Source organism: Sapajus apella, unplaced genomic scaffold (assembly GCF_009761245.1).
Source record: "Sapajus apella isolate SASKATOON/1434 unplaced genomic scaffold, GSC_monkey_1.0 scaffold30, whole genome shotgun sequence".
NCBI classification, from domain to species: Eukaryota; Metazoa; Chordata; class Mammalia; order Primates; family Cebidae; genus Sapajus; species Sapajus apella.
Genome location: NW_022436970.1, coordinates 25,027,963 through 25,037,541, shown reverse-complemented (window position 1 = coordinate 25,037,541; position 9,579 = coordinate 25,027,963). Strand labels below are relative to the sequence as shown.

The window sequence follows — 9,579 nt, the reverse complement described above, 5'->3', positions numbered from 1 at the left end:
CTTTAGGTTATAAAATGTTTATGGTTGCAGGAACAAGTTAATAATTAAGACCCAAAACTCATAAAAATATACCAGTACTTTAAGAACTAAAAAGCAGTGTTAGTTTAAAAATAAGTTTTACTTTAAAGATAATAATACACTCAAATTCTTGTTAAAATCAACAGTAACATAGAAACTAACAATACTAATACCTGTCACAAACTGATCACATGCCTTTGTAAGAGACACTGTTCTCAATAACCTATATAAACAAACATGAAGGCTGAGCATGGTGGCTCACACCTGTAATCTCAGCACTTTTGGAGGCCGAGGAGGATGGATCACTTGGGGCCAGAAGCTGGAGATAAGCCTGGCCAACATGCTGACACAAGGTCTCTACCAAAAATACAAAAAGTTAGCCAGGTGTGGTGGTGCACACCTGTAATCCCAGCTACTTGGGAGGTTGAGGCAGGAGAATCCTTGAACCCAGGAAGCAGAGTTTGCAGTGAACCGAGATCATGCCATTGTGACAAAAGTAAAACTGCATCTCAAAAAATAATTTTTTATTCAGATGCATTCCTCCTCTTGCTTTATGAGGGCACCCTGTTCTGTAACTGAGTAGTCACTAATAAACTCTCTTAATGTCACTAGACTCTGTGACTCACCATAAATTCTTTCTCATGTGAGATCTACAAACCCATTTTTGGGGTCTGGGACAAGATCCCTTTTCTGGTGATAGAAATATACAATTTTTTTTTTTTTTTGAGAGGAAGGCTTGCTCTGTCACCCAGGCTAGAGTGCAATGGCATGATCTTGGTTCACTGTAACCTCTGCCTCCCAGGTTGAAGCAACTCTCCTGCCTCAGCCTCCCAAGGAGCTGAGATTACAGGTCCCTACCACCACCCCTGGCTAATTTTTGTATTTTTAGTAGAGATGGGGTTTTTCCACGTTAGCCAGGCTGGTCTTGAACTCCTGTTTTCAGGTTATCCACCTACCTTGGCCTCTGAAAGTGCTGGGTTTACAGGCATGAGCCACCACACCTGGCCCATAAAACTATACAAATTCTAGAAGAAAACACAGAAAGAAAACTATGTGAACTTGGGTTTGGTCACGAGTTTTAACACATGACATTGTCAGAAGCATCTGAACCATAGCGACTCCATCTTGAATAGCTGCTGGGTAAAATAAAGTTGAGACCTGCTGGGTTGCATTCCCAGGAGGTTAAGTATTCTTAGTCACAGGATGAGATAGGACATTGGCACAAGATATAGGTCACAAGGACCCTACTGTTAAAACAAGATGTGAAAAAAAAAAAGCAGTCCAAAACCAAGATGGCAATGAAAGTGACCTCTAGTCATCCTAACTGCTCCCTGTACACTAATTATAATGCACTAGTGTAACCACCCAGATGTTCACCTAGCCCTCTATCTAGGTAGAACCAATTCATCGAGACAGGAGAATTTCAATACAGAAAGAGTAATTCAAATGGAGCCAGCTGTGTGGGAGGGTGGAGTTTTATTATTATTCAAATCAGTCTCTCCCAAGCATTTGGGGAGAACTTTTTATTTTTGTTTTTGTTTTTTTTAAGATGGAGTGATGCTCTTGTCACTCATGCTAGAGTGCAATGGCATGATTTTGGCTCACCACAACCTCCTCGTCCTGGGTTGAAATGGTTCTCTTGCCTCAGCCTCCTGAGTAGCTGGGATTACAGGTGCATACTACCGTACCCAGCTAATTGTTGTATTTTTAGTAGAGATGGGATTTCACCATGTTTTCCAGGCTGGACTCGAATTCCTGACCTCAATTGATCTACCTGTCTCAACCTCCCAAACTGCTGAGATTACAGGTGTGAGCCAACTCATCCATCCAGGGAGCAGAGTTTTTAAGGGTAACTTGATGGGTAGGGGAAGCCAGTGAACCAAGAGTGCTGATTGATCAGAGATGAAATCACAAGGAGTCCAAGCTGTCTTCTTGAGCTGAGTCAGTTCCGGAGTGGGGACCACAAAATCAGATGAACACGTTTATTGAAGTGGGTGGTGTTAGCTGATCCATCAAGTGCAGGGTCTACAAAACATCTCAAGGACTGATCTTAGGAGCGGTTTAGGAGGGTCACAATCTTGTAGCCTCCAGCTGCATGACTCCTAAACCATAATTTCTAATTTTGAGGTTAATGTTAGTCCTACAAAGGCAATCTAGTCCCCAGGCAACAGAGAGGTCTGCTTTGGGAAATGACTGTTACCGTCTTTGTTTGAACTATAAATTAAGTTTCTCCCAAAGTTAGTTCATCTTACACCCAGGAATGACCAAGATAGCTTAGAGGTTAAAAGCAAGATGCAGTCAGTTAAGTTAGATTTCTTTCACTGTCCCAGTCATAATTTTGCAAAGACTGTTTCATTAGCATGCTAAAAGACATTTCCACCAGTGCCATGACCATTTACAAATGCCATGGCAATGTCCAGAAGTTATCCTATATGGCTTAAAAATGGGAGAAACCCTGAGTTCTTCGAATTGTCCATTCCTTTCCCAGAAAACTCATGAATAATCCACTCCCCACTCTCATTTAGTATATGAAGAAGAAAAGTTTATACTCTGTGAAAGATCCTTTTCAAAAAATAAAAAAGCTGACCAGACACAATGGCCCACACATGTAATCCCAGTACTTTAGGAGGCCTAGGCCAGAGGATCACCTGAGGCCAGGAGCTCCAGATACAGGGAAGTTCTAAAAACAGAGTAGAAGTTAACCTTTATAAAGGAAATTCACATCGATCAAGAAAATCCCCATTTTAACGGAGCCTCCCTCTCAGTTCCAAGAAGAGAATGATGACTAAATCAACAGAGGTTCTTATCAAGGGACTTCCAGAAATACCTTCACAAATACACCCAGAAATAGTGCTTTTCCAGTTATGCGAGTATCCCTTAATCCTGTCATGAGAACCCCTAAAATTAATCTTCACAGTATTTATGCCTAATTTGTGGCTAACATTTTATTTTTTAATTATTATTATTTTTTGAGAGAGAGTCTCACTCTGTCACCCAGCCAAAAGCAGGTTGTTAAAAAGAGTCTGGCTTTCTTGGTTTCTCCCTTGCTTTCTCTCTTGCCATGTGATCTCTCTCTGATGCACACTGGCTCCCCTTCTGCTTTCCACCATGTGTTGAAGCACAATAAAGTCCCATCAAATGCAGCTGCCCAATCTTCGACATTCCTGCCACCAGAATCATGAGCCAAATGAAATGAACTTTTTTCTTTATTATTATTATTATTTGGACAGGGTCTTGCTCTGTCACCCAGGCTGGAATGCAGTGGCACAATCACGGCTCACCGTAGCCTTGACCTCCTGGGCTCAAGCAATCCTCCCACCTCAGCCTCTTGAGGTTAGAACCATAGGCGAGCACCACCATGCCTGGCTAATTTTTTTAATTGTTTGTAGAGATGGGGTCTCCCAGTGCTACCCAGGCTGGTCTCAAACTCCTGGACTCAAGGGATCCTCCCATCTTAGCCTCACAGAGTGCCAAGACTACAGGTATGAGCCACCATGCCCTGCCATACATAAATTGTTTTTTTTTGTTTTTTGTTTTTTTGAGACAGAGTTTCACTCTTCTTGCCCAAGCTGGAGAGCAATGGTGTGATCTTGGCTCCCTGCAACCGCGACCTCCCAGGTTCGAGCAATTATCCTGCCACAGCCTCCTGAGTAGCTGGAATTACAGGTGCCTGCCACTATGCCAGGCTAATTTTTGTATTTTTAGTAGAGACAAGGTTTCACAATGTTGGCCAGGCCAGTCTTGAACTCCTGATCTCAGGTGATCATCCTGCCTCAGCCTCCCAAAGTGCTGGGAATACAGGCGTGAGTAACTGTGCCTGGCCCAGGTGTAAATTTTTAATGCCATTTTCTAACACAAGGAATCAGGGCTCTCTGAAGAAATGGCCAATACTGGGACTGGGACAGTAAATATATGATCCAGGATAACTGACATATCAGAATAGAAGAAAGTACTTGAAAAATATAAAATATATCAAAAGGAAAACAGGAACCAATGGAAAGAGCTCCCAATGGCCAAAGTAGAAATAAATTGAGCAAAAAAATACTGCAGTATTAAATAACCAAAGCTTAAAGTAACTGTCGGTGCCCACATTTATACAAATAAATGCGTAAGCAAATAAAGTTGAATAGAAATCTCCTTTACAAAAGAATTCAAAATAATTGACTCAGACACTCAGCCATCGAGAAGGTGGAGCTAATATCCCACTCCTTAAATGGGGACTGTGCATAGTGACTTCTTCCAGAAGAATACAAAAAATATGGACAAGTAACCTCACAGTAGAGAAACTTGACAAAAACTAATTCAGCCAGGTGATCACAGTTAATATCACTGATGATAATTCACCTTGAGGGCATGAAGTGACAATAATAGCACTTCACCTCTGTGATCTCCTTCCCTCAAACCCACAACATCAGTAAACTTATCAGAAAAGCACCAGATAAATAACAATGGGAGACCCTCTACAAAATGTCTGACCAATCCTCCTTAACACTGTCAAGGTCATTGGAAGAAGGAAAGTCTGAGAAACCATCACAGCCAAGAAGAGCCTAAGTAGTTGTGACAACTAATGTTATGTGAGATCCTTGATGGGAAAGACAGAACTCCTCCTCCCTGAAGGAGGGAAAGATAGAACTAAGGAAATCCAAATAAAACACAGGCCTCAGTTAGTAATAGCATGTCAATATTTGTACATTCACTGTGACAAATAACGTGAGACATACTGATAGAAGATGTTAATAAGAGAGGATACTGCATTGCAGCTACGTGGGAAATCTGTGTTTTCTTTGCTATTTCTGTGTAAATCTAAAACTACTCTAAAAACTTACTTTAAAAAGTGTTACAGGTTTTCAAACACATACTTATTTGTACTATTACTAGTAATTGACCCTGTTAACTATTCCTTTTTAATAAGAGCATTTATGACACAAAAATTAAATCATATAGACTAATATATAATTCCAAATAAATGCCTCTTTACATGTTTTATATTAAAATAATAACATATCTATATAAACTAACAATATATTTTTTTCTGGTATTGTGATTGTGTCTTGGGTTCACTCTCTAAAAAGGTGGGGCTCTTTTAGACAACCAGAAAAATATTCATTTTAAAGACTCTATTTCAATTCATGGTTGAACATTGTCAAAAGAATGACTGTAAAAAAAAAGTTTCTTAGTATTCAAGACTTTTTTAAAAAAGAAAATGTTTCAACAGCAAATCGATTCCCTGTGACTGGATCACTTACTCCAAAATATCCCTACCTTTGTTTTCCATGTATGCTATTTTGTAATAATGTAACTGCAATATTGGTCACCATGAAAAAATATTCAAAGAAAGAAAGAACGTGAACAGAATTTGTAACCACAATAATTTAATGTTTCATTGTGATGCTTTCTAAAACAGAAAAGTTTAAGAATATTCAAAGCCAATTTCCTCAATGATACTTTGCAGAAAGTGATGAAATTAGAGAAACAAAAACTGCAGAATATTCTGAGTGATTTTAAATGTTGCTATGTTTTATGGAAAAAAAAGTTACCTTTTAGAGGATCACAGATAATTATTGGAAGCCCAAACTCTGAAATGTTTCAAAATTTAGTTGAACTTGTAATTATAATGTTAATATAGCTAGTCATGAAGCTAATGATAAAAAGGATCTGTGCTTTAATAAAATATGCAATGAATGATTAATGCTCTTAGGAAAATACGTTAGACTTTAATTGAGAGTGTCAGAATCAAAATATATTTGATCATGTAATAGAAGTAGCCCATCATGAATGTATCATATGAGTGTATATCATAAAGTATGTTCACATTAAATATACTGTCAAACCAATGGGAGAAAGCTGTATTGCCTTTGTTAAAAGGAAAGATTAATGGAGACAGTCTAGCTTGGGGAATTATTAAGTGGGAAACATGCAATGCTGAGATAAGAATGTCCTGGACAGGGATGTAACAGTGAACAACTCTGGCAGGTATAGGAAAGGGTCGAAAACATCATATCCCCTCCCCAGAGTCTCAAGCTAAATCTGCACTTTGTTCAGCTCACAATCTTTACATATTTTTGTATTAATATTTGGTATATGTTATTTTGTGTGGAGAGGTATAAACAATATATTTAAACTTAACGTTTCTAGTTATCATGTGGCCTACTGTTAAATATATCCAAACTGTTTCAACTACTTTAATGCCGTGAGACAAATAAGCTTTCAAAACACGAGTGAAAGTGTTTGTGACCCCGCAGCACCTGCAGGCCCCAGCCACCACCCAGCCCCACGCCCATCCTGATGGCACTGCTCAGTGTCACTCCTTTCTAGCACCACAATCTCTCCCCAGAAACAAGCCCGGATCTGTAAGACAAGCTGCACTCAGCTGTCGACACGCAGTCAATGTCGGGCAGAAGGGACACCATTTTACAATAGGCTGCGTAGACCATGACAGGGAAGTAAGGCCCATGGCAGTGCTCCCTCCTCAGCAGTTGTGGCTGCTGACAGGAAGCATTTTCCTCCTTCCCTCGCCTGATGACTGACTGTCCTGAACCACGGCCTCTCCCGGGGTGCAGGTTCTGAGGAGAAGGAGTCTCCTTCCTCAGGGTTGAAGCCCCAAGGCACGAGTGAGGAATCCACTGTGGTTCCTGTGCACATTCCTGGTTTGGCAGGAGCTGGGCGCCCCCTGGTGGAAGCCCTGGGGAATCTCGGAAAATCAGTGTTCAGGTTATCTCAGGCTGTGATTTTCGAAATTTCAACTGAAATTGAGCCCACCATCCCATGCCTTGATTGGAACAGATGGAATTTTTTTTTTTTTTTTGAAACAGAGTCTTGCTCTGTTGCCCAGGCTGGAGTGCAGTGGCATGATCTCAGCTCACTGCAACCTGCACCTCCCAGGTTTAAGCGATCCTTCTGCCTCAGCCCCCTAGTAGCTGGGATTACAGGCACATGCAACCATTTCCTGCTAATTTTTGTATTTTTAGTAGAGATGAGGTTTTGCCATGTTGGCCAGACTGGTCTCAAAACTCCTGATCTCAGGTGATCCACCCACCTCGGCCTCCCAAAGTCCTGGGATTACAGGTGTGAACCGCCATGCCTGGCCAAAACGGAGATTTTTAAAACTAAAAAAGATGTCCAGTAGGCAAAAGTCAGTTGCGTTTCTTCGTGTCAGCAATAACGAATGGAAATAATTGGAACCGGAAATATTAAAATGCCATTTACAATAGCACCTCTGAAGTTGAATCCATTAAGTATGAATGTAACAAAATGTATGCAAATATGCATTCAGAAAACCAATGAATCACAGCTGAAACCAAAAGAAATACAAATAAGTGAAGTTCCTTAACCCTAACCCTAACCCCAACCCCAACCGTAACCCCTAACCCCAACCCTAACCCTAACACTAACCCCTAATCCTAACCCTACTCTGATTACCCTTATCTCTAAAGCTAACCTTATGGTAACCCTCAACCATAATTTCTAACTTTACTTTTACCCACTCTAATTCTAAGTTTAATCTAAACCTATTCAAACCTTTACTGTAACCCTAATCCTAAACCTCACTACGATTTCACCCTAACTCTTCACTGTAATCCTGACCTCTCAATCTAACCCTGGTTACTCACCTGATCTCTCCCTCTAATGTCTTACTATGCAGCTCCCAACCACCAACCTGAATCTCCTACTTGAAGCCCTTATGCCATAATCTTCAATTGGCAAACTCTGAACCCTTCAGCCCATATCTCTTGATTTTATAATATCCAGACACACTAACACTGTAAATACTAACTGCAGTCTATACACAGTCTCATTCTGATCTCTCCTACTCAGTACTATGCCACTTCAAGGACTGATCTATAACCTCAGAAATATAGACTTAATAATCTTCAACAAAATAGTAGCATATTAAAACCAACAGCATTCTGAAGGGCTCAAACATTATGAACACGATTTTTTATCCTAGTAAATCAACAGTGGTTCCACACATTAATGCTATACATGTAACAAACAGTATTGTTAGAATGAATGGAAAATACCCCATAATTTTCTCAGCTATTAAACAAAGGGCTTTCAATAAAGCTGGAATTACAGCCATATGCCACCAAGCCCAGCTAAATTTGTATTTTTAGTAGAGACAGGTTTTCACCATGTTGGCCAGGCTAGTCTCCAGTTCCTGACCTCAGGTGATCTGTCTGCCTTGGCCTCTAAAAGTGCTGGGATTACAGATGTGAGCCACTGTGCCTGTCCAAAAAAATCCACTTTATACATATACACTAGCAATGGATAATCTGAAAACAAAATTGTAAAAATTTCATTTTAAATAATACCAATGGCAATAATATGCTTAGCAATAAATGTAATCAAAGGGTAAGACTTAAAAGGGGGAAATTATAAGACACTGCTTAAGGAAATTAAAGCCCAAATAAATGTAAAAACATGTCACGTTCATGGATTTGAAGACCATATTTGTTAAGTTTGCCAAACTACACAAAGCAATCTACAGATTCAAATGTTTTTCTTATGAAAATCCCAAAGGCCTTGGGATGGAAATGGGAAAGCTGATCCTAATGTTTATATGAAATTTCAAGGAACCCTGAAAAGCCAAACCAATCCTGAAAAATAACTCCAAATCTGGAGGTTAGCCAGGCACGGTGGTGGGCACCTGTAACCCCAGCTACTTGGGGGGCTGAGGCAAAAGAATTGCCTGAACACAGGAGGCAGAGGTTGCAGTGGGCTGAGATCATGCCATTGCACTCCAGCCTGAATGAGAGCGAGACGCTGTGTTAAAACACACACACGCGTGTGCGCACACACACACACACACCAAAAATATACAGATAGCAAATAATTACACAAAAGGATGTTCAACATCATGTCTCATTAGGAGACTGCAAATCAAAATAATGCTGAGATACCACTGCACACCTAGTAGAACTGTAAGACTCTAAGAAAAGCTCAACAATAACAACTGGAGGTTGAAGAACAATAGGTACTATCATTCACTGTTAGCAGAATGCATTAATTGTACAGCCACTTTGGGAGATAGCTTGGCAGTTTTTCCCCAAAATAAACAAGTCTTACCTACAATCCAACAAATACATCCCTAAAATGTATATGTTTAGACAGATGCTTTGAAAAATTATTTTCAAACAAAAACTGGCATAATCAACTTGAAGTACAACAGTGCAATGGAATACCATTCAGCAACAAAAAGGAATGAACTTTCAACCCATGAAAATAAATGAATGAATTTTGCATGTATGTTGCTAAGTGAAGGGTGGCAGCACGAAGACGCTATACATTATATGACTCCATTCATGTGACATTCTGGAAAAAGGTACAACTATAGAGATGATAATCAGATGAGTGACTGGGGTGGGGATTTGAAGTATTCTGGTACTTTAGTGGTAGATATCTGACACTATGTATATATTTAAAGCCACAGAATTTTAAAGCACAAAGAACAAATCACAATCTATACAAATTAAATTATTTAGGTTATGTAAGTATCTAAGGACAAAATACAGAGTGCAACTAAGAATCTAATTGTATTACCAATGTATGTTGCAAATGGTG

At 39.8% G+C, this 9,579-nt stretch overlaps 1 long non-coding RNA gene across 1 annotated transcript; it reads right to left on the bottom strand.

The window, feature by feature from the left end:
• Positions 1-221: 221 nt before the first annotated feature.
• On the bottom strand, positions 222-9,046 carry LOC116561681. Its single transcript, XR_004273556.1, has 3 exons — positions 8,824-9,046; positions 4,306-4,315; positions 222-232 (listed from the first exon to the last, which is right to left on the bottom strand). It is a non-coding gene; the product is annotated as an uncharacterized LOC116561681 (long non-coding RNA).
• Positions 9,047-9,579: the final 533 nt, after the last annotated feature.